This window comes from Nicotiana tabacum, chromosome 6, assembly GCF_000715075.1.
Source record: "Nicotiana tabacum cultivar K326 chromosome 6, ASM71507v2, whole genome shotgun sequence".
Taxonomy (NCBI): Eukaryota; Viridiplantae; Streptophyta; class Magnoliopsida; order Solanales; family Solanaceae; genus Nicotiana; species Nicotiana tabacum.
The window spans coordinates 116,486,903-116,508,815 of record NC_134085.1 but is presented as its reverse complement, the minus strand read 5'-3'; positions in this window follow the sequence as shown (position 1 = coordinate 116,508,815).

Below are 21,913 nucleotides of genomic sequence, written 5' to 3'. Positions count from 1 at the left end.
CAAGCACAAGACAGTAACTGTACGCAAATATTATAAAGAGAAACACAACAGGGACCTGGTCTCTTAGGGTTCTCTAACAGAAGTACAAGTCAAATGAACAGCTGGAACGTAGCAGAAGAAAGTGACCATCTAGCAATTGTCACAGAAGAGGAACACAACTAGGACCTGATCTGTTGGTGTGTCCTGACAGAAGTACAAAGTCGACTATCCAGCTGGAATGCAACTGCCCAGAAGTGGTTGTGCAGACAGTACATCAGTCACTTCTCATTGGAAAGAAGCGTACACCAATAGTTGACATCACTATCTATTGTGATATCTTTTGTGATAAAACAACATGGTGCAAGACACATCATTCTTTGTGCATTCAGTGATATTCTCTCAAGCAACAACAGTATTCATCTGGCATTGAAGTCACTGGTGTGTCAAGAACAAGAAGACAACTCCACTAAAGATCAGTCTCTTAATGAGTTTATGTACATCTATAGTTGAGTTGTAGTCTTGTTATTTGTTCGTCATTGTAATTCTTAGTTTGCTTTCTTAGAAGCATTGTCTTAGGAACAAACCAAAATTCGTAAACTTCTGAGTTTATGTTGTGACTAGGGATAGTCATAAGTTTAAAGCCTTTGTAACTAGGATAGTTATAAAGTGGCTTGTGGTGGGTGCATCACAAGTTAGTTGAAGTCTTTGCAATAGGGTTTTTGCAAAGTGGCTTATAATAGGGAGATTGCAAGTTAGTGAAGTTAAAAGCCTACAAGAGTAGGTCGTGGTTTTTTTATCCCCTTGTGTGGGATTTTTCCACGTAAAAATCCCTTGCCTTCTTTACTTTCAGTCTGTACAACATTCTAAGCATCATCTCATATAGGACCAGGTACTCTATAGTTTGGCGGACTCATATAAACTAACAATTTTTGTCTATTTTCTTATTTTATATTATTACTTTGAGCTAGGTTTCTTAACACATTATCAACAGGAATTGCTATATTCTTCTAGCACTTCCTAAAAGAAGTGAAAACCTTCCATGGAAGCTACAATTGTTTTTGCTGCTTTGTCAAGTGATAAGTTGACAGTTCATGTCGATGGTAAGTTAGGTAATTGATGATCTTAAAGTTACCTATTATTTATGCCCATTTTGCGTCTTTGTTTTGGATGATTAGATAGAGGTTTGGTTGAATTTGGGTCTAATATGTTGTCTTTCAGTGCAGGTGATGCAGAGGGGATCAATGGACAAATAGTGCACTTAGTGGGAGGAAAAAGAGTTGAGCAGGAGGAAAACCTAGGTGTGCGACCGCGCATGAGAGACCCCCAGTGCGCACTTGAGCGCGTAAGTGACACAGTATTCTGCCAGAGGTGTACGGCCATGAGCGCGGTCACACCTCAAGGTGCGCAACCGCATACGTTTGCCTTCGGTAATTTTACCCGGGCCTATTTTTGTAAATTTGGAGGCGGCCTTGTTAGACCTATATGAAGCATAGCTCGTCTCAAAACAAGTATCTCGGATATTGGGAGCAACTTTTGGAGAGAAGAAGGCAAGGAAACAACGGAGACTCTAAATACTTCACCCAATTCATTCATTACGGAAGTTTGTTTGATTTGGGAATTGTATTGTCTTCTTGTTCTTCTAATACTCTTTTGATAAACAGCTTCTCCACTATGGAGTAATCTTTCTTAGGGTTATTGACAGATAATGTGATTAACTATTGTTTGGGGTTTACTTTCTGTTAGTTGCCTGAATTCGTTGAATGTGTTATTAATTGAATGGCAATGCCAATTGTGATTTTACTTTAACCGAAAGAGAAGTGTTGCTACAATCCGCATTGTGTTATCTTGCTTGGGTTGATTTACACCGCTCATAGATAATCGAAAAAGCTTAGAGAGTTATCAGTTGACCCAATTTAAAAGAATAGTCGAGAGACGTTCTTCGTAAGACCATTCATTCAATTTATTTTTGCATATGTTCATAGAACCTGTCATTAGGTTGGTTAACGAAATCTCATTCATTCGGAAGAAGAATTTGAATACTTAAAATAGCCTAATCGTCTGTTGAAATTGAAAGAACCAATATAAGTTAAGAGTAAACTTAGCACGGAGTTACCCAGAATAATAGTTGATTACATATCTTGTCACGGCCCTTACTTCTCACCTTGATATTCAATCGTTGTTACTTAGTCACTAAATTTCTATTATCTTCTCACAATCGATAATCTTAGTTTTTATTATTAGTCGGTAATAACTTAAATCAAAGGTTTATTTTTTCTAGATAGTGTTAAACTGAAGATTTATTAGAATATTATTTAAACCAATTCTTGTGGAGACGATTTAATACTATACTATCTTTGACTAGCGAGCCTAAGTTTTATACATGGATTTTACGCTCGTCAGTAATATATTCTAAATAGTATTACTATATATAACTCTTATTTGCCTTTCTTCGTACCATTGTGGGACTAATATGGTAGGATTTTTTGTCTAAGATAGCTAGTGACAATGTCGTGTTTTACTATTTTCGCTTTCGAGTGCATGACCTATTTACTAGCCATCGCTTCCGCTTTCGCTTTTGCTTTGCATCCTTCTTCTGGATTTCATGTTGTTCCTACTTTTCCTATGATTTCTATAGTGATACTAATATTGTCTCCTTTTGTCCTTTGTCTTTTTTCTTGAGCCAAGGATATTTTGGAAACAACCTCCCTACTCATGCGGGGTAAGGGTAAGGTATGCGTACACAATATTCTCCCCAGACTCTATTATTGGGATTTTACTGAGTTGTTGTTGTTGTTGTTGATTTATAATATTAAGAATGAAAATTGAAGACGATAAATATCAGTTGTAATGTTGTGGATGGTTCAACTTGTAGTTCTACAAAGAATACACATTTTAGTTTCAACGGAGGACTTGTTAGAGATAATCTTTCAATTTTTTGCCATTTTTAATGTTTGATTGTCTTTACTCTACTATTACAGTCATGTATAGCAATAATCTTAATATTTGTGCTTGTTGTTATGCATATAATCATGAAGTTACAATATTTTTAAAGGCTTGAGGGTGAGTCCCTAGACACTTTGGCCTGTAATGCAATACGTGGAGGGTAAGATGGTGGGTTTAAGTCCCAGTGCACCACGAGGATAAGACATCGGGTTTAAGTCCTGGTGCACCATGATGATAAGAGTTAGGTTTGAGTCCCAACTCATATGGTGTAACATGCCTTTATATGGGTAAGGCAATGAGTTTGAGTCTCAATGCACCACATTGATGATATAATGATGACTAAAGAAAACTAATGTATTTTTTATGAAAAAACATGAAGCATGTCCCATTTGATTTGCTCTATTATTGAAGTGAATTTGGTAGCGGTGCATAATATGTCTAAATGAATACAAGTGGTTGACCAATGAACGTGGCATGCTAACGACTAAAATAATAATGGTCATCATTGGTAGCCGCAAAACGAAGAACAATAAGGGTTCTCAAAATAACCCTTCAAAGGTAAAGGAAATATGTATCAGAGTGATTTGTTAATATGAGACATGTTCACATGATTATAGTCTATTCATTGAAAATGTGACTTGTGATAAGCATTGTAAATGCAAACTCATTCCTGAAAGTGAATGTTGAAATATATATGTGATAAAAAATTATGGTTAAGGTCATGCTCATGCATAGTTGGATAAATGCTACAACTCACCTCTAAGGGAGGTTTGAGAAAGATAATGAATTTACTGTGTGATTACATGAATCTGTCATTGGTTGCATATTTATGGTATGACAAATATATTTTGCTAGACGTTATCAAATATTATTAAAGGCAAAAGTAAAGCAAGAAAAGAGTATTTCCTATAATGATTTTGACTGTGACATAAATAATATAATTTTCTCTGTGAAGGAAAAAATCACCACTTGAATGGTGTTATAAAAGATCTTATAGTACAAAATTATTGAGAGCTCCAGAAGAGTGAATTTGTTACTAGCCGAATAAATAAAATTATTTATGGCACTGGTGTTGTAGTAAGTCTTGAAAGAAATTTTTTGAGTTTCAAAGATATCAGCCAAAGTGGTTGGCATATTGAGACTACAAATGAAAGGAAGATTGAATATCTTTATATTACTATAATCATACGGGGTAAATATGAAAGCGTACACGACTTTTCTTCTATTTGTACTACACAAGTATAAGCATGATGATGAAATCACATGCCACAAGTAAACTAGAGGTTTACTAAAACAAATACCAATTGGCATGGCCAGTTGGCCATCCCAGTTCAATTATGATGCAAAAATTGATTGAGAATTCACATTGGCATATATTGAAGAAATAGAAGATTCTTCAAGAATTCTCTTGTGCTGCGTATTCTCATGATATACCAGTTAAGGTCGGGATTTAATCTCTTGATTTCTGAAACAAATAAAAGGTGATATATATATATAGGCCCAGTCACCTGCCATGTGGACCGTTTACTATTATATGATTTTAATAGATGCATCTATTGTATCGTCGCATGTGAGTTTATTATCAATTTGCAGTTTGGCTTTTGCAAGGCTACATGCTCAAATTATTAGAGCACAGTTCTAGAATGTAAATTATGATGATTTATCTTGATAATGCTAATTTAAATCCAAGTTGGTTTAGCAAAATTGTATGCCTCCAATTATAGCTAAACCATTGGTTATGAGAACAAAATTTGGTATGAGATGTATTATTTAATATACAACAGCACTTGTATGCATCTAGCCAAGTTAGGATAAATTCTCCCTATCACAATTGGTTCAGGGTCAGGAACCAAATAATTTTCATCTAAAAATATGAATGTGCTATATAATTTAATTATCCCACCATAATACAAAAAGATGGGTTCCCCAAGAAGGTTAGGATATGTGTTGGTGATCCCAACATTAGGGGGGAGAAAATGAGCAGCTGAAAAGTGATATGTGGAATGAATTATTATGAGTACATCTAGATCCTCGTACAAGAAAATATGAACTTGAATTTCAAGTGATAATTCATTTGCAAATATTGCAGGAGCATGTGCTGACCAAAGCTAAATGTCATATTTTAGCTATTAATGCTCCTAATAGAATAAAATTCATGATGGACATAATCTATATGATGGGTTTTCAATTTTTTTGTCTTATATTTTGATGATCTAACAAACTTACAGTCAAGAACCAGATAGGGAACCTGACATACTTGGTACATATTACAAATGAACGGATTCCAGCCTGGACTCCAGCTAATGTGAATTGCTGCAAGTGTAGAAAAGGAAGAAACAAGTCAAGGACCTGATCCCTTGTGTTTCCCTGATAGCAGTACGAAAGTCAACTGTGCACAGCTGGAAAGTGACTGCTACAGAAACAGTGCACACAGTGCAGCAATTTTGCAGTCACTTGCTTTTGACCTATCGAGTGCTTACATCATTCAAGTGATGTCATCAAGGGTGTATTAAGAAGAGACTTATAACAAAACATCACTTGAACACTTGACAATTTACTTCAAGCATTCAAGCCTTCTGAACACAGTGAACTCAATTCTCAAGAGCTTGAAGAACAAACTTAAATGCTACTACGGACCAGTTTTTAAATCTAGTATTTTGTTATCCTTAGTTGAGTTGTAACTTTGTGATTGTTCTTATTGTAATTCCTAAATTTCTTAGGTAGAAGCGTTGCTTAGGAACCCACGTGTAAAACCATAAACTTTCTGAGTTTGTGTGGTGACTAGGGTTAGTCATAAGTTAAAGTCTTTGTAACTAGTGAGTGACAAAGTGGCTTGTGATAAGAGTATCACAAGTTAGTTGAGTTGAAGTCTTTGTAATAGAGTCATTACAAAGTGGCTTGTAACAGAGTATTTACAAGTTAGTGAAGTTGAAAGCCTACGAGTGTAGGTCATGGTTTTTGTCCCCTTGTGTGGGATTTTTCCATGTAAAAATCCTGTATCTTATTTACTTACTGTTTTATTAGTATTCTCAGTAAAAACTCATAGAGGAACAGGTACTCTATAGTTTGGTGGACTCATATAATCTATCAATTGGTATCAGAGCAGGTTCCTCCTATCAGGCTAACACCTAGGAAAGATCTGTATGGCTGCTCCACCAAATTTTGAAGAAGGTCAATCTACATACAAACCACCCAGGTTTATGAACAAAATAATATGGGTGGTGGAAGACAAGAATGCATAATTTTATCATGGCTGAGGATTCTGAGTTATGGGATGCATATGTAATGGTCCTTACATCCCAACAAAGGTGCTAGAAGAACTTCCATTCTCGATGCCAAAAACCATAAAAGAATACACCAACGCAGACAGGAAAGATGTGAAGAAGAATTTTTGTGCCAAAAATTTTTTGGTATGTGGAATAGGACCTGATGAATACAATAGAATTTCTGCTTGTGAAACTGCAAAGGGGATATGAGAAGCTCTACAAACAGCACATGAGGGAACTACTGAAGTAAAGCAATCTAAGATTGATATGCTCACTACCGAGTATGAACTCTTTAGTATGAAGGACAATGAATCTATTCAAGATATGCACACTAGATTCACCTCCATCATAAATGAGTTACACTCACTTGGTAAAACCATTCCTAGGAACAAGCTAGTGAGGAAAATTCTCTATATCCTGCCCAGTTCTTGGGAAAGTAAGGTGAATGCTATTACTGAAGCAAAGGACCTACATGAGCTGACCATAGACGAGTTTGTTGGAAATCTGAAGACCTACGAGATGAAGAGGAATATAAACAGTGAAAGAAGAGAACCAAAGAAAGAAAAGAACCTAGTACGCAAAGTTAATAGCAATGACTCGAGTGAGGAGGACAGTGACATGGCTTACTTAACCAAAAAATTTCAGAAGATAGTCAGAAGAAATGGAGGAATAATGAAAAGGGGCAGCTCTAGCAAACCAAAGAACTATGATCTCTGCCATAAGTGTGGAAAGCCTGGGCACTTCATCAAAGACTGTCCTCTCCTGAAGCAAAAGTACTCCAAGTACAACCTTGAGAAAGCAGCCAAATGGAACTCGGTTCCTGACAAGGACTTCAAGAGGAATAGATTTGCTGACAATGTGGTGAAACATGCTCTTGCAGCATGGACAAACTCCTCTAGTGAGTTTGAAGATGAAACTGATGCCGGTGATAGCTCCATGGTGGCAGTTGAAAGTGAGGAAAATGAATATGATTCAATTTTTGCTTTGATGGCCCAATCAGATGATGATGAAGACGATGACAGCAGTGAAGTAAATTTCAGGGATGTTCAGAGAAATCTAAAATCCTACTCTCCTAAGAAACTCATATCTTTAGCTAGTGTATTGATTTATGCCTATCATAGCGTTGTGGAGGATAAGGATGTTTTGACCTTAGAGCTAGGAGAAACTGAACAAACTAGAGATGATCTGGTAGTATGTGTTGTTGATCTGAAGGAAACCATTTGTGAGTTGGAGAAAGAAAAATTTGTCTTAACCAAAAAAATTACTAACATAGAACATGAAAGAGATGACTTAGTGGTTGTAGTTGTTGACCATAAGGAAACTATTGAAAACTTCAGAAAAGAAAGAGAAGCCTTGATGAAAAGAGTGACTGAGATTGAGGAAGAAAGAGATGATCTCTTGGTAGTGATTGCAGACCTAAGGGAAACAATAGAGGGACTAGGGACTGAGTCAAAACCTGGAAATTTTGGAAAACGAAAGGAGATAGCAAGTGAGGAACACATTAGGCTTGAAAACAAGTTGAATACTGTGAGAACTAGTCTGTGTGTTGAATATAAAAAAAACATCTTCAAACTGAACTGGAAAGAATAAAAAATGATCTTGAAAAGTTTCTAAAGTGGACCTGGTCCTCAGAAGCTATCACTGCCATGTATGTTAATAATGGTGGAAACATGTAGGGAATAGGGTTCCAGAGGGAAAAAACTCCTTATAACCCCCATAGCAAGTATGTTACTATACCAGACAACTGGCTGTGTACCCATTATGGGAACAATGGGCATTTCAAGAAAAATTGTCAAGCCAGGGTCTAGTCCTTTCAAAACAAAGTGTTTGTTGAAAATATAACTACTAAAAAGGGACCAGGTTCTACCCACAAAAAGTGTGTATTACCTGCATGGACTACGAGAGCTATCATTCATCCTCTTGCCTACTACAAGGGACCCAAACTTGCTTGGGTTCCTAAAACTAACTTTTGATCTCCTTGTGCAGGGAATAGTGAAAGGAAGCAGTCAACAATGGTTCATAGATAGTGGATATTCAAAGCACATGATTGGGAACACCATGGTCTTTCTTTCACTAAAAGCCCTGCAAGGAGGGAGTGTATCCTTTGGTAATGGAAAAAGGGGATACATTCTTGGAGTTGGAAAAGTCGGGAAATCACTTACTCACTCTATTGAGAATGTGTACTATGTCAATGGTCTAAAGTACAGTCTCTTGAGTGTCTCTCAGATTTGTGATAAAGAAAATAAGGTGGAGTTCTTGTCCAAGATATGTACAGTTACTAATCTGGTAACTAGTGAAGTGGTACTTGTGGCCAAAAGATACAAGAACATCTATGTTGCTGATTTCGAGTCCATACAAAGTAGTGATTTGAGCTATCTGAAAGCTGTTGATGATGATGTTGAACTCTAGCACAGAAGACTGGGGCACGCAAGCTTCTATCTTCTGAACAAATTAATTCAGAAGGACCTAGTCCATGGTCTGGCCATGTTAAAGTTCAAAGTACAGAAGGTATGTGATGCTTGTGCTAGAGGAAAGCATGTGAAGTCCTCTTTTAAGTCTAAAAAGGATGTAAGCACATCAAAGCCACTCGATCTTCTGTATATGTATTTGTGTGGCCCTATGAGAGTGCAAAGCAGGGGAGGAAAAAGATACATATTTGTGATAGTGGATGACTACTCCAGATTCACATGGACTCTGTTTCTTAGAACTAAAGATGAAACCTTTGAGGTGTTTGTGGATTTTGCGAAGAAAATCCAGGTGAAGATGGAGTCCAGAGTTGCATGTATTAGATCAGATCATGGTACAGAATTTGACAATGCCAAATTTGGTGAGTTCTGCAATGAAAATGGCATTACTCACAACTTCTCAGCTCCTAGAATACCCCAGCAAAATGCAGTAGTGGAAAGGAAGAATAGAACTCTTGAAGAAATGGCAAGAACAATGTTGATCGACAGTGGAATTGCAAAGAACTTCTGGGCTGAAGCAGTCAACACTGCATGATATTTGGTGAACAGCTGCATAATTAGATCTCTCCTGAACAAAACCCCCTATGAGTTGCTGAATGGAAGAAAACCCAAGCTGGCTCACCTAAGAATATTTGGGTGCAAATGTTATGTTCTCAACAATGGAAATGATCAACTTGGGAAATTTGATGCCAAGAGTGATGAAGGAATATTTATGGGGTATTCTTCTCAAAGCAAAGCTTACAAGATATACAACAAGCGGACTCAATGTGTTGAGGAAAGTGTTCATGTTATCTTTGATGAGTCCTATACTTCATGTGATAAAAGTGCTAAAAATGATCAAGATGGAGAGCCCTTACTAGCTTCTGGTGAAGTCATTGACATGATAAATGGAAAGGCAGATATGATAAGCCAAGTGAAAGAGCCGACTAGAGACAATGCTGCCTCTTCTTCACTGGAACCAGGTACCTCAATTACAACTACTAAAGCTGAAGAAAGAGTGGTTGATGCAGTACAGGGTACTCCACTAGTATCCGAGAGAAGAACACAAGAGAACCAGTTAAATATACCCACCTCCTCTACAAACGAACCTCAAATGTCTAACTGGAAACACAAAATTTCTCATCCTCTTGACAACATAATTACTCCTCTAGATTCTGGAGTACAAACCAGGTCAAAAGCTAGAAATTCACTTGCCTTCTCAGCCTTTCTCTCCCAAATAGAACCCAAAAATATCAAGGAAGCCCTGAAAGATGCAGATTGGATTACAGCCATATAAGATGTGCTGCATCAGTTTGAAAGGAACAATGTCTGGCACCTGGTACCTAGACCATCTGATCGAACCATTATAGGAACTAGGTGGGTATTCAGGAACAAGCTTGATGAACATGGAAACACTACAAGGAACAAAGCCAGGAAAGTGGTTCAAGGCTACAATCAGGTGGAAGGGATTGATTATGATGAAACATTTTCTCCGGTAGCTTACATGGAAGCTATTAGAATCCTAAACGCTTTTGCATCTCATATGGAATTCATCTTCTTCCAAATGGATGTCAAAAGTGCATTTCTGAATGGACTTCTTAAGGAAGAAGTCTATGTGAAGCAACCTCCAGGGTTTGAATGTCATGAACACCCTGAATACGTGTTTAAATTGGACAAAGCATTGTATAGGTTGAAGCAGGCCCCTCAAGCTTGGTATAAAAGGCTGTCAAAGTTCCTCTTAAAAAATGGCTTCAAAAGAGGGAAAATTGACAACACCTTGTTCCTAAAGAAACGGGGAAGGAACCTGCTCATTGTCTAGGTCTATATTGATGATATCATTTTTGGGGCAATAGCTGACTCTCTGTGTGAGGAATTTGCAAAACTCATGGGAAGTGAGTTTGAAATGAGCATGATGGGGGAGCTGAATTTCTTTTTGGGTTTTCAACTGAAGCAGTCCATACAGGGTACATTCATTTGTCAGTAGAAATACATTAAGTAGCTCTTGAAGAGGTTTGATATGGAAGCATCAAAAGTGATAGACACCCCCATTGCAACGGCTACTCGACTGGACATGGATGGAACTGGATCTCCTGTGAATCAAAATATGTATAGAGGCATTATTGGGTCTCTTCTTTATCTCACTGCCAGCAGACCCAATATTGTCTTCAGTGTGGGGCTATGTGCAAGGTTTCAATCAAATCCCAAGGAATCTCATTTGAAGGTTGCCAAAAATATTTTGAGATACCTTAAGGGTACACAGGACCTGGTCTTGTATTACCCCTCAGGTGATAGTTTTAATCTTATTGGGTATGCTGATGCTGACTATACAGGTTATCTTATGGACAGGAAAAGCACTTCTGGAATGGCTCACTTTCTAGGATCATGTCTCATCTCTTGGGGCACAAGGAAACAAAACTCAGTGGCTCTTTCAACAGTTGAAGCAGAATATGTAGTTGCAGCATCCTGTTGTGCTCAATTCCTATGAATTAAGCAGCAACTGGAGGATTTTGGGGTGTTTTGTGTGTGTGCCTCTTCTATGTGATAACACTAGTGCACTCAACATGGCTAAGAATCCAATTCAACACAAAAGTACCAAGCACATTGATGTGAGACATCACTTTCTGATGGACAATATGGAAAAAGGGTTGATCTGTATGAAGTTCTGCAGCACAAAAGACCAAATTGCATATATCTTCACCAAAGCATTGAGCAGGGAACATTTTGAAAGAAACAGGGTGAAGATGGGGCTTTTGAAGCCAAACTGAGAACTTGATTCCTCATCAATTGGTGACTGTTGAGGGCTCTGCACTAGCAAAAACTACCGGCCGTCTCATGAGGAACCTGACCCCTCTCCGAAGGAAACGGGTCAAGTTTCTCACTCTCATGCTAGTTCTGATCCTGTATTTGTTGTTGCGCCCATGGACATTCAAGTCCCTGAGATGAGGTCTAGTGATGAGGAGGATCTAGACAACCTTGATCTTGATGCTTTCATAGTCAAGCGAGGGGTGGTGTCCACTCCTTAGTCTTCTACTAAGCGACCTACTACTAGGTTGCAAGCAAAAGTAGCCTATGACTCTGCCCTTCAAAAGAGCAGAAAAAACAATAAAAAGAACAGGATAAGATTGGTGAAAGACAATGTTATCGTGTGTGATAAGGTTGTTCCAGTGGTGGAGGTTTAAGAAGAAACAACTGAGGAACCCAGTTCCCTAGTGAGAAGGTCCCAGAAGAAGAAGGAATCTGCTTCCATCGAGAATGTTACAACCCCCAGTTCCAAGTTGAAAGATGTTGTGAGTGAGCTCTCCGCTTTTGATGAGGATGTGTTAGCCAAGTCTAAGGGAAAACCAAAATCAAGTGGTGTGAAGTCTGGCAAAGGAAAGTATGAAACCGTTAAGGAACCTAGTACTGTGAAAAAGCTTAGGAGTGAAAGTAGTTCTGCTTCAGAACGTCTAAGGCACCAAAAGGTTCTGTTGGGTCGTACTTTTGACCCAGCGATCTCTGATATGGCTGGTATGCGGCAAGTTCTTGCAATGGTTGAGTTTCAAAGATGGGGGCATCTGTTTCAAATGGATGCACCCAAAGTGTATGAGGATGAGGCTCAAAGCTTTTATGCCAGCCTCTTCCCTATTGATACCGACCATATCTGTTGTGGACATTGTGTTTGACGTGAGTTTGCTTGGGGATATTCTCAAGGTCCCTGCGGATGGTGTGTCTGGTGTGAAGGATGCGTGTCAGTATAATTTCCGAAATGCTGTAATAAAGGACAATGCGAACCAAAAAGGGGACCAGATCCACAAGAAGGCACTACTCCCTGTTTATCAGTTGCTCTTCGAATTGGTAAATAAAGTTCAGTTGCCTCGTGCTGAGAGGAGGTTCATGACCTCTAAGTTTGACTTGTTTTTAATGGAGCAACTGGATGGCTTTAATCCTGTCGACCTGCCTGTTATTATGATCGAACACATGCAAAATGTAGCAACCTTCAAGGATGGTAATCATGGTCTTCCATACGGGTTTCTACTTACGCAAGTGTTTAAGTTTTTCAAGGTGCCGCTGGGGCAAGGCAAGGTAGGAACTAAGAAGCAGACTTTCTCACAGACAACGTTGGAAGAATGTGAGTGCATAAAGAAGAATGGGGGATAGGTGTGAGCACGTGATTTTTGCCCGATATGAATTACTCTCATAAATTCAAAACAGAATAATTTGCCCATTATTTACAAATTCGTGGATTTTTGGGGCATTTCTATCAATTGTTTGCATTTGTTTGTGCGTGTTTATTTAAATTAATGAAAAATACAAAAATATAGGTTGCATTTACATTTAGGATTTAACTTTGCATTTTTAAAAATTAATTATTGATTAGTTGTTTTATAAAATGGGAAAATCACAAAAAATAGTTTAATTTGCACTTTTAATCTTAATTTTGATTTTTGAATAGTTTTCTTTTATTTTGATTTCGTTGTTAATTGTGATAATTATTATTTAGGTTTAATTAGTGTTTTTTTTAGTTAATTAGGTTCTAGGAATTAATTTAGATTTTAATTTAATTTTGGAAAAAAGAAGGAAAAGAATTGTTTGAAAAATTGATTTAAAATTAGAGAATTGAAAAGAATTGAAAACAAAATAAGGAGAGAGCTGGTTTTTGGGCTGCTTTAAATTAATTCACCCAAGCCCAATGTTTTTTCCCCAGAACCCGCCCATACCCATCCAAACCGGTCCAACCCGTCCCCCAACCAAAACGACTCTGTTTAGGTTAGATCAGATTTGAGCCGTCGAGGTTTAGTAATCCAACGGTGGCGAAGTGGGGGTACATTTGATAAAAATTTGTCTGAACCACTTGCCCCCCCCCCCCCCGTTACAATCTCATTCTTCGTCTTCCTCTAAGATCACCCCAGAAACCCTAGGGCCGCCCTAATTTTCCACCGCCTCAACCGGCGGTGCCATCTCTGACCGGCCCCAAGTTGATATCATAGAACACTTACCTCATCCTTTTTACTAATCCACAACTCGTTTCCCTCGAAACTTGCTAAAACCCCTCGAATTTTAGATCCGAGTTCGAGCCCTAAAAGTTCAAAACCAATATGCATCGACTCAAGCCTTTGTTTTCCATGATTAGGAGGCTGATGCACTACAAAACTGATGATGTTCATCTGTTCTTGACAGAGAACAAGTGAGTAGCATTAGTTTCGTGTGAATCAGGATATCAAGTGTAATTTCGAGTTTAATCAGTGAGTTTCTATTCATCTTTGTGTCCATTTTTGGTTTTGTTTCACCTTTTGTCCTTCTTCTTTTCTTCTCTTGTTTCTTTGGTTGAAAACTTGATCAATTTTTCGAGTTTGAATTGTTTTCTGTTCGATTGTTCCCGCTATCTCGTTTTCAAATCGTAAAAAACTTGTTCTCCGATTTTCTTGGCCTGTTGAGTTTTGTTAATGTCATAGTTAAATCTCTGATCTTCCCTTTTGGTTTTAGTCTCATTAGTTTAATTTAATTAGTTTTGTTCCCTGCCTATTTGTGTTATTAATCAGTCGTGTAGTTAAAATTTTAGTCTTCAAATCATATAAATGTTTGTTTTCTCCTGCTCTTGGTAAAATCACAGAAGCTAGTTTGGATCAGTGGTTGTTTGGGCTTTGGGTCATTTCTGACCCATTTGCAAGAAAAGCCCGTTCAGTTGGGTTTAATTTACTGGGTCGACTTGACCCATGAGGTAAGCTAGGTAATTGACAGGGGTTTTAAGGGTAGTTTGGGGAATTTAGGTTAGGGATTCTCTTGTAACTGATTGAGGGAAGCTTTCTAGAAGCTGGCTTTGGGACTTTACTGGAAATACTTATTTTAAGCTAGGGATTGAATAGCAATCAATGAAAATATCAAAAGGTTTAAAGTGCAAATAAGAATCCCTTTTATGCTGCCCTAAGACTTGCCTATAAAGGCATCTTTTCTTCTTTCACAAGTCAGATTTTGAAGAGATTGGAGGAAAATTAGAAACGGTTGAAAACACTAAAAAAAGAGATTACTGTTCCATTGCATTTTCTTCTATAATTTTGAAGACTTTTAACTTTTGAAGAATTTCTGATTAATCTGGCGCTGAAATGAATTGAATTTTGGGTGTTTGAAGCTTGGTTTGAGGTTGCTTTGGGTTATTGTTCGATTAAGACTGTCTTGTACTGCTTCGTATCCATTTTTCTGGTTTGCATTGGTGTTGCTGGTGCTGAATTCTGTTAAGTACTGCTACTGATTCCTCACTTGGTTCTTTGCTTTCCATATCCAGGTACTTATTCTAAGACCTGCAGAATGTGAATCCAAACATGATGAATGAAATGGACAGGGAACCTTGAAGCAGTGCATTAAATTTGTTCACTTTTATAGCTTAGCTGTATTTCTGTTTGGTTCATAAAATGTCACTCATGTCTTTTGGAAATCATCAGAATGTGTAGAGTAATCTGATCTCCCTTTTGTCATGTTCACCCTTAATTGTTTATCTGTAAACATGCTCTGTAGTATTGGGTGGATCATGGACTTTGGCCCTTGAATGAGTTCGAATTCGTGTTAGTAAGACTTTAAGTTTGCAATTGCTAATTTCACGTTGGTTTGTTATGGACTTTGGTTAGTTTTTGGCTAAGAGTTACTGGGATTCTCTAATGTAGATGTGTGTTTGAGTTCACTGGGAAATGACAAATCGTTAATTTGCTTTTACTTATGTGAGATTGGTTTGATTTGTTTTAAATCTTCAGGTCTTTATTTTAAGTTAATTTGGAGGTCTGAAAGTAAGTTGCCTACTGCTAGTTATCTAAATCAGACTTTCAACTGCTTGCAAACCAAATCATTGTTGAATGGCATATAATTGTCCATTGATAAGCTAGAAGATGTTTCCCAAGGTTTGCTTATATGTGTATTGGTCCCATGGTTAGCCTTTTGAATTTATGTGGGCCGTTCGTGACGCCAAGCGTTATTCACGCAATGGGGGAATTCGATACTGAGTCATGTGCTGAGTGGTTGTAAGGCTCCAAAATTTGGGCTCGCTCTGAGGCCCAAATCTAAAAGTGCCTCCGAATTAGATCTGGGTCGTCTCCCTTTCGATGGGCCATCACCTGCCTATGCTCTTCTAATATGTTCAGCTTAATGTCATGTTCTGCTAGCATATGATTTCTAATATTGAGTTTGAAACTCTCACATTAGGATTAGAAGCTCTTCACATAGTTCAATTTAGTTATTCCCTCTTTAAAAAAATTGGAATCGAGGTGTGCCGTGACAAATAAAGTTTCAAATGCACGACCCTCAGTTAATTAATGTGTTAAATCCTTAGAACTCGAGGCGCACCATTTAGCAAATTTCCCATGGCCCTCGCAAAGTTAAAAATGCATAGTTGTTTTAGGCGCGTTATTTTAATAATATTACCTTCCTAAACTTGGGTGTGCATTTCATGTGACCCAAATCCAAATCTCAACAACGTTAAATAAAATGTGTCATAGACCGCGGGTGCATTTCATGTGGAGTGGTTCAAGACATGTTTTAGATAACGTTGAATCTTCATAAAATTAATTAAAAGTGATCAATAAGCTAAAATATACCACAAGCTGAAACATGTATTAAAATCAGATAATTATGCCAATAATAACAGTTGAGCGACCGTGCTAGAACCATGGAACTCGGGAATGCCTAACACCTTCCCCCGGGTTAACAGAATTCCTTACCCGGATTTCTGGTTCGCGGACTGTAATACAGAGTCAACCCTTTCCTCGATTCGGGATTTAAACCGGTGACTTGGGACACCATAAATATCCCAAGTGCCGACTCTGAATCTTAATAAATAAATTCCGTTTCGATTGTCCTTAAATTGGAAAAAACTCCCTTGCACCCTTTCTCGAGGGGGGAGGGGGGTAGGTAAAAAGGAGGTGTGACAGCTCTGGCGACTCTGCAGGGGATCGAACCCAGAATCTCTGGTTTCGCAGGGTTCAAGAATTCAAGCTTGGAATAATTATTATATTTAGCTTTATTTATTATCTGGTTTTATTACATGTTTGGGCCTAATATGCTAAATGTTTCTTTTTACAGCTTTGATATTGTTTGGACTGTATATAAATTATTACGAAACCCTCCTCTCTCTGAGTCTTCTAAATTATCTGGGGAGTGTGCACTTCGTGTGACTTCTCTTCCGTTAGAGTCATATCCCAAATTTTAGAACGAGGTTCGGACAAGTTGCAAAGACGGTGAAGCTTCTGTATTCCCGGTACGCTGCCCCCCCCCCCCGGCTCGAGTTGTCCGCTCAGGTAAGCCAGGTCTAGAACAATAAACCCAGGTTTTAAATCTAGTATAACAAGACCTCATGTCGGATCCCTAGTAGGAACGTTTGCTTGCATCACGTGCATTTGACTTTGGAGACTCAACACAGGGGTTGGGTCTGTCTAGGACAGGTGTACCCCAAAATGAAAAGACCATCCTGACATCTTACTTGCTACTTGTGCATTTATTTGATTTGGATTTGCCTGCTGACCGGCTTTTGAATAATGGAAGACAGTTGGAAAAAAGAGAATAGCAATGTGAGGGTTAAGTGAGTTAAATCACCTGTTTTGGAAAACCAATGTCCAAATGGTACTGAAACTCTGTCGATTTTTAGAAAAATAAAAAAATGAATGAAAAAAAAGGTTTTGTTTTATTTTATTTGCCCGAACTGCGCCAGTTTGATTCTCACTGGATGTGAGATACGTAGGCAACCCTCATCGGGTCCAACTTCCTTTTTTGCAAAAATAGCCCAAAAAGAACAAAAAATTTATGTTTATTGCAAATAAGCAATGTGATGCCATTCTTGTCAAAAATAGTCAAATGTCCCTCAAAAGGGCGCCGGAATGCTGTTTTGCAAGAACAGCCACCTTTAGTCATTTTTAAAGGTTTTGGCTGGTTAGCCGACACATCCTTAAAATCTTCGTTTTCGAAGTACTGAAAGGCCGTATTGGCAAAGCTGGATATTTTTGTGAGAATTTTTCTTGAGTCAAAATGAGTCATAGTTTTCTTGTAATTAAAATCACCTTAATAACTGTGCAGGATGAGCACAATTCAAAATGAACATTTCTTAGTCCGTGAAGAGATCCCTTTGGAATTACATATGTGGTGGCATGATTTGGGGGACAATAGCAGAAAAGTTGTGACAAAAGCATTGGGTGGTCTTGTCGGGCTCTTGAAGGTTAAGCCGAGAAAGGACATAATCGAGGCATTGATACCATTTTGGGACCCAACACATAATGTATTCCACTTTGTTGATTTCGAGTTAACTCCTACCCTGGAAGAGATAGCAGGTTACGCCAGTTTCGAGGGGAATCTTAGAAATCAATACCCGGTAGCACCGATAACAGTAACCCCTCACAAATATTTGAACCTGTTAAGCATCAGTTGGGACATCCGAGACGGAAATTTGTCCAAAGGATTCTGTACCTTCTACTTTTTGTACCGACGTTACGGGAATCCTCGTGGCTTCGAGACGCCAGATACCGGTCTTACTCACGCGGGAAACCAAGACAAATGGGAAGCTCGAAGAGGATTAGTGTTTATAACGGCATTCCTGGGTACTTTGATTTGCCCCAGAAAAGACGGGAACATAGAGTTGGGACTCGTGGGAATAGCCGATTTTATGATGAAAAGGGAAAATGGGACCATAGTGCCGCTGATCTTGGCACCGAGCTCTGACCCTCTGTCGAGAAGGGGGAAAGTTCTTTGAAGGGTGCAATATGTTGTTACAATTATGGATGGAGGAATATCTTTGCCACCGTCCTGGATACTTGAATTATGGAATGACTGGCCTCGAGTGCATTGAAAAACATGAAAAGCGGGTAGAGGGTTATGAGTTCCCGGATGGTACGGAAGCATGGCATGCTCATTTGAGATCTTTGAATGCAAATAAGATCGAATGTACATTCGGGTGGCTCTTGGTCAGTGAGGTAATCTATATGTCGGCTGAGGTATGCTTTCTGTTGTTAATGGGTCTGCGAAGTATCCAGCCTTATGCCTCGCACTGAGTTCTACGTCAGTTAGGCCGATATTAGACCACCCCACACGATGAGGATTTGAGTCAGTAGGTTATTGAGTTGGAATCAAAAGCCGCTTTTCCAGAAGAAAGAGTGCGTCGGATTTGGCATCAGTGCAGATTCTTAGAGCCTAGAACTCAAGTACGAGATCTATCCAGAGGCAAGGTGGAACCTGGTTACACTGTGTGGTATGGTAAAAGATTCCGAGTTCATCAGGAGCCCGAAAGGCCAACAAAGAAACCCCATGTCCAACAATTTACCGATGAAGCATAGGTGCAATGGAACTGGTTGACCAAAGAAAATGAGTACAGAGCCACCATAGGCAGGGTGGAAAAGCAAGTCATGGACCTTCAGTTTGAGAATGGGTTTCAAGCCGCCGCAGATGAAGGCGAGAGGAAGAAGCTAACCCGAGAAAATGAAGCCCTCAAAGCTCAAATCAGAAAGATGAAAATAGCTGCTAGAAACTCGGAAAGAAGCCGAACGGATGAAAGGCTTATAAGCAGTCTGAAAAAGAAAGCCCTTGAGTATCAAGATGACCTAGAAAAGTCTGAGGCCGGTCTAGCGAAAGTCTGGGCTCAATTGGCAGAAAACACAAAAGGTCGGACACGGTTTGTGCAACAAATGAAAAGAAAGTATGAAGGGACAATCATTATCCTGAAAAGAAAAATAGATATTCTCGAGAATGAGGCAGCCAAGCAGGCCAAAGACTTTAAAGATGATAGGGAACACAATTGTGATTTGATGTCTCGGATGGAGGAAGAAATGCAACAGTTGCAAAATCAACATCTCCATGATACTCAGGTGTTAGAAGCCCGAAATCAATAGGTCGGGCGTTTGCTTCAGGAAAAAGGCAGAATCCGAGAGCGGATCACAACTATTGCCGACTACATTGTTATGAAATTACAAGCATGTGAGGATATGACTCGTACCACCTTCTTTGCGGCAGTGATGACATTTGTCCGGCAAATAATGAGTGACTTGGAGAGGCTTCAAAGGGATCTTGCACATAGGCCCGTGGCGAGACCGAACGATGTCCCGCGGGCCCCAGGAGCATTTGAGGCATTAATGTATTCATGATTTTCATTAGAGTCTGTTAGTCTATTTGTGAGTCTGTATTTTCTTTTATTGGAATCTGTTAGTTGGTTTTCGAGTCTGTTGTTACCTTCTGTTAGAGTCTGTTGATCTTGTTTTGAGTCAGCATCTGTTAGTTTCCCGTTTCAAGTCTGTTAATTTATAATTTGGTATAATGAGTGCTTGTAATCAAAACTTTTTTGTTTTATGGAAAAGTTGAAAACCCCAAAAAAAATTATTATTTATATTATGCACTTATCTCCAGAACTAAGCTCGGTCTGATTCATGCGGGGTCATGATACGTAGGCAATCTCCATTGGATTCGACCATAACCCAAAAGGAAGAAAAAGAGTGATAAGATGAGGAAAAGAAAAGGAGAGTAAAAATAAGAGCAAAAGAAAAGGAAGAGAGAAAAGAAACCGTGAGAAGGAAACAATGACAAAAAAAGAGAGGGAAATGAGAGAATAAAAAGGAAATCAAGCAAAGGAAGGAAAAGAAAGAAAAAGATAAAAAAGAGAGAAAAGAAAAAAGAGAAGAGAAAAGGAGAGAGAAAAGAGAAGTTGCAAATGGAAATAAGGAAAAGCCGGAATGACGCAAACAACTGATCAAATGTATAATAGAAACGGTTAATTGCTTAGGTACATTCACTCCTCAAATGTGTGGTTGCCTATCTGTTAAAGCCCTAATTGCTAACAAGTTTGTTATTGATGAAGTTCAGTTCAGGCAGGTGGTTAGTTTGATTGGCATTCTAGAAACTCACTCCTACAACACCCGGTCCAAAAACAAGCTGAACATGGCCAACCAGGAACTTGAGGCAAGTATTGTCGATCCGTCAAAAGAGGTGGAAGAATCGGAGGTTAATCTGAAAGATGAGTTGTATAAGCTGAAGCAGCAGATGGCTGAAATGTACCAAGCATGGGCAAAAGGGCACCCACCGCCAGTTTACCCCGCCAACCCTGCTTTTATCCCGCCATTGGCTCAGACCCAGGAACCTCCCATTGAGAACTCATCTCCGGCCTTTCCCCTCTACCAACAATGCTATGGCACCACTTCCCATACATCACAAGCTTCACTGCCCAAACAAGTCACGTACCCTCCTCCACCAGCCACTCCTGTTTTTGTGGCACCCCCACCTGTGGCATTACACCGATCCTCCAGTGAGCCTCTGTTCCAGACTCACGACAACCAGTATTACCCCCCAGATCCCACTTTCAAGGTTCCTGAGCCCTAATCCTACACTTCTCATTTTGACCTTCCTGCGAAAACTGAAAAACCATCTAAAAATCTCGAACAGGAGGAGATGTTCAGGAAAGTTAAAAGCCTGGAACAGTCATTCAGAGATATGCGGGGGTTGGGAGGTCAAGTAAGTGTGGCTTACAAAGATCTATGTCTATTTCCAGATGTGCAATTGCTGGCAGGGTTTAAGATGCCCAAGTTTGATTTGTATGATGGGCACGGTGATCCAGTAGTGCATTTGAGAGGTTTTTGTAGCAAAATGAGGGGAGCTGGCAGGAAAAACGAGCTGCTAATGGCGTATTTTAGTCAGAGTCTGAGTGGATCAGCGCTAGAATGGTATACTCGGCAGGATCACGAAAGATGGTACACATGGGATGATCTAGCCCAGGCATTTGCTTGTCACTTCCAGTACAACCTTGAGATTGTTCCGGATCGTCTGTCTTTTACGAAACTTGAGAAAAAGCATAATAAGAATTTCAAGGAGTATGGTTTTAGGTGGAAAGAACAGGCAGCAAGGGTTGACCCTCCAATGAAAGAAAGTGAAATGGTAGATTATTTTCTGTAGGCCTTAGAACCTGCTTATTATGGTTATCTGGTATCAGCTATAGGCAAGTCCTTCAATGAAGTGGTAAAGATGGGCAGTATGGTAGAAGAAGGGCTCAAGACAAATAAAATCATGAGTTATTCGGCTATTAAGGCAACCACCCAGGCCATTCAAAGCGGAACTGGGGGAGTAATTGGAAAAAAGAAGAAAGAGGATGTAGCAACGATTGATTCAGGAGCTTGGTGTGGACCTAGGGGTCCATCACATTACTATAGCTTGCCTAGACCCCACCACCAAACCTACCCTCATACCCCATATAATTCACCCCAACACTACTACCTACCACCAGACCCCCATTTTTCTGTCCATCATGCCCAAACATACAGCCAACCTCCGGCCCACGCATAATGGCATGCGCCAGTC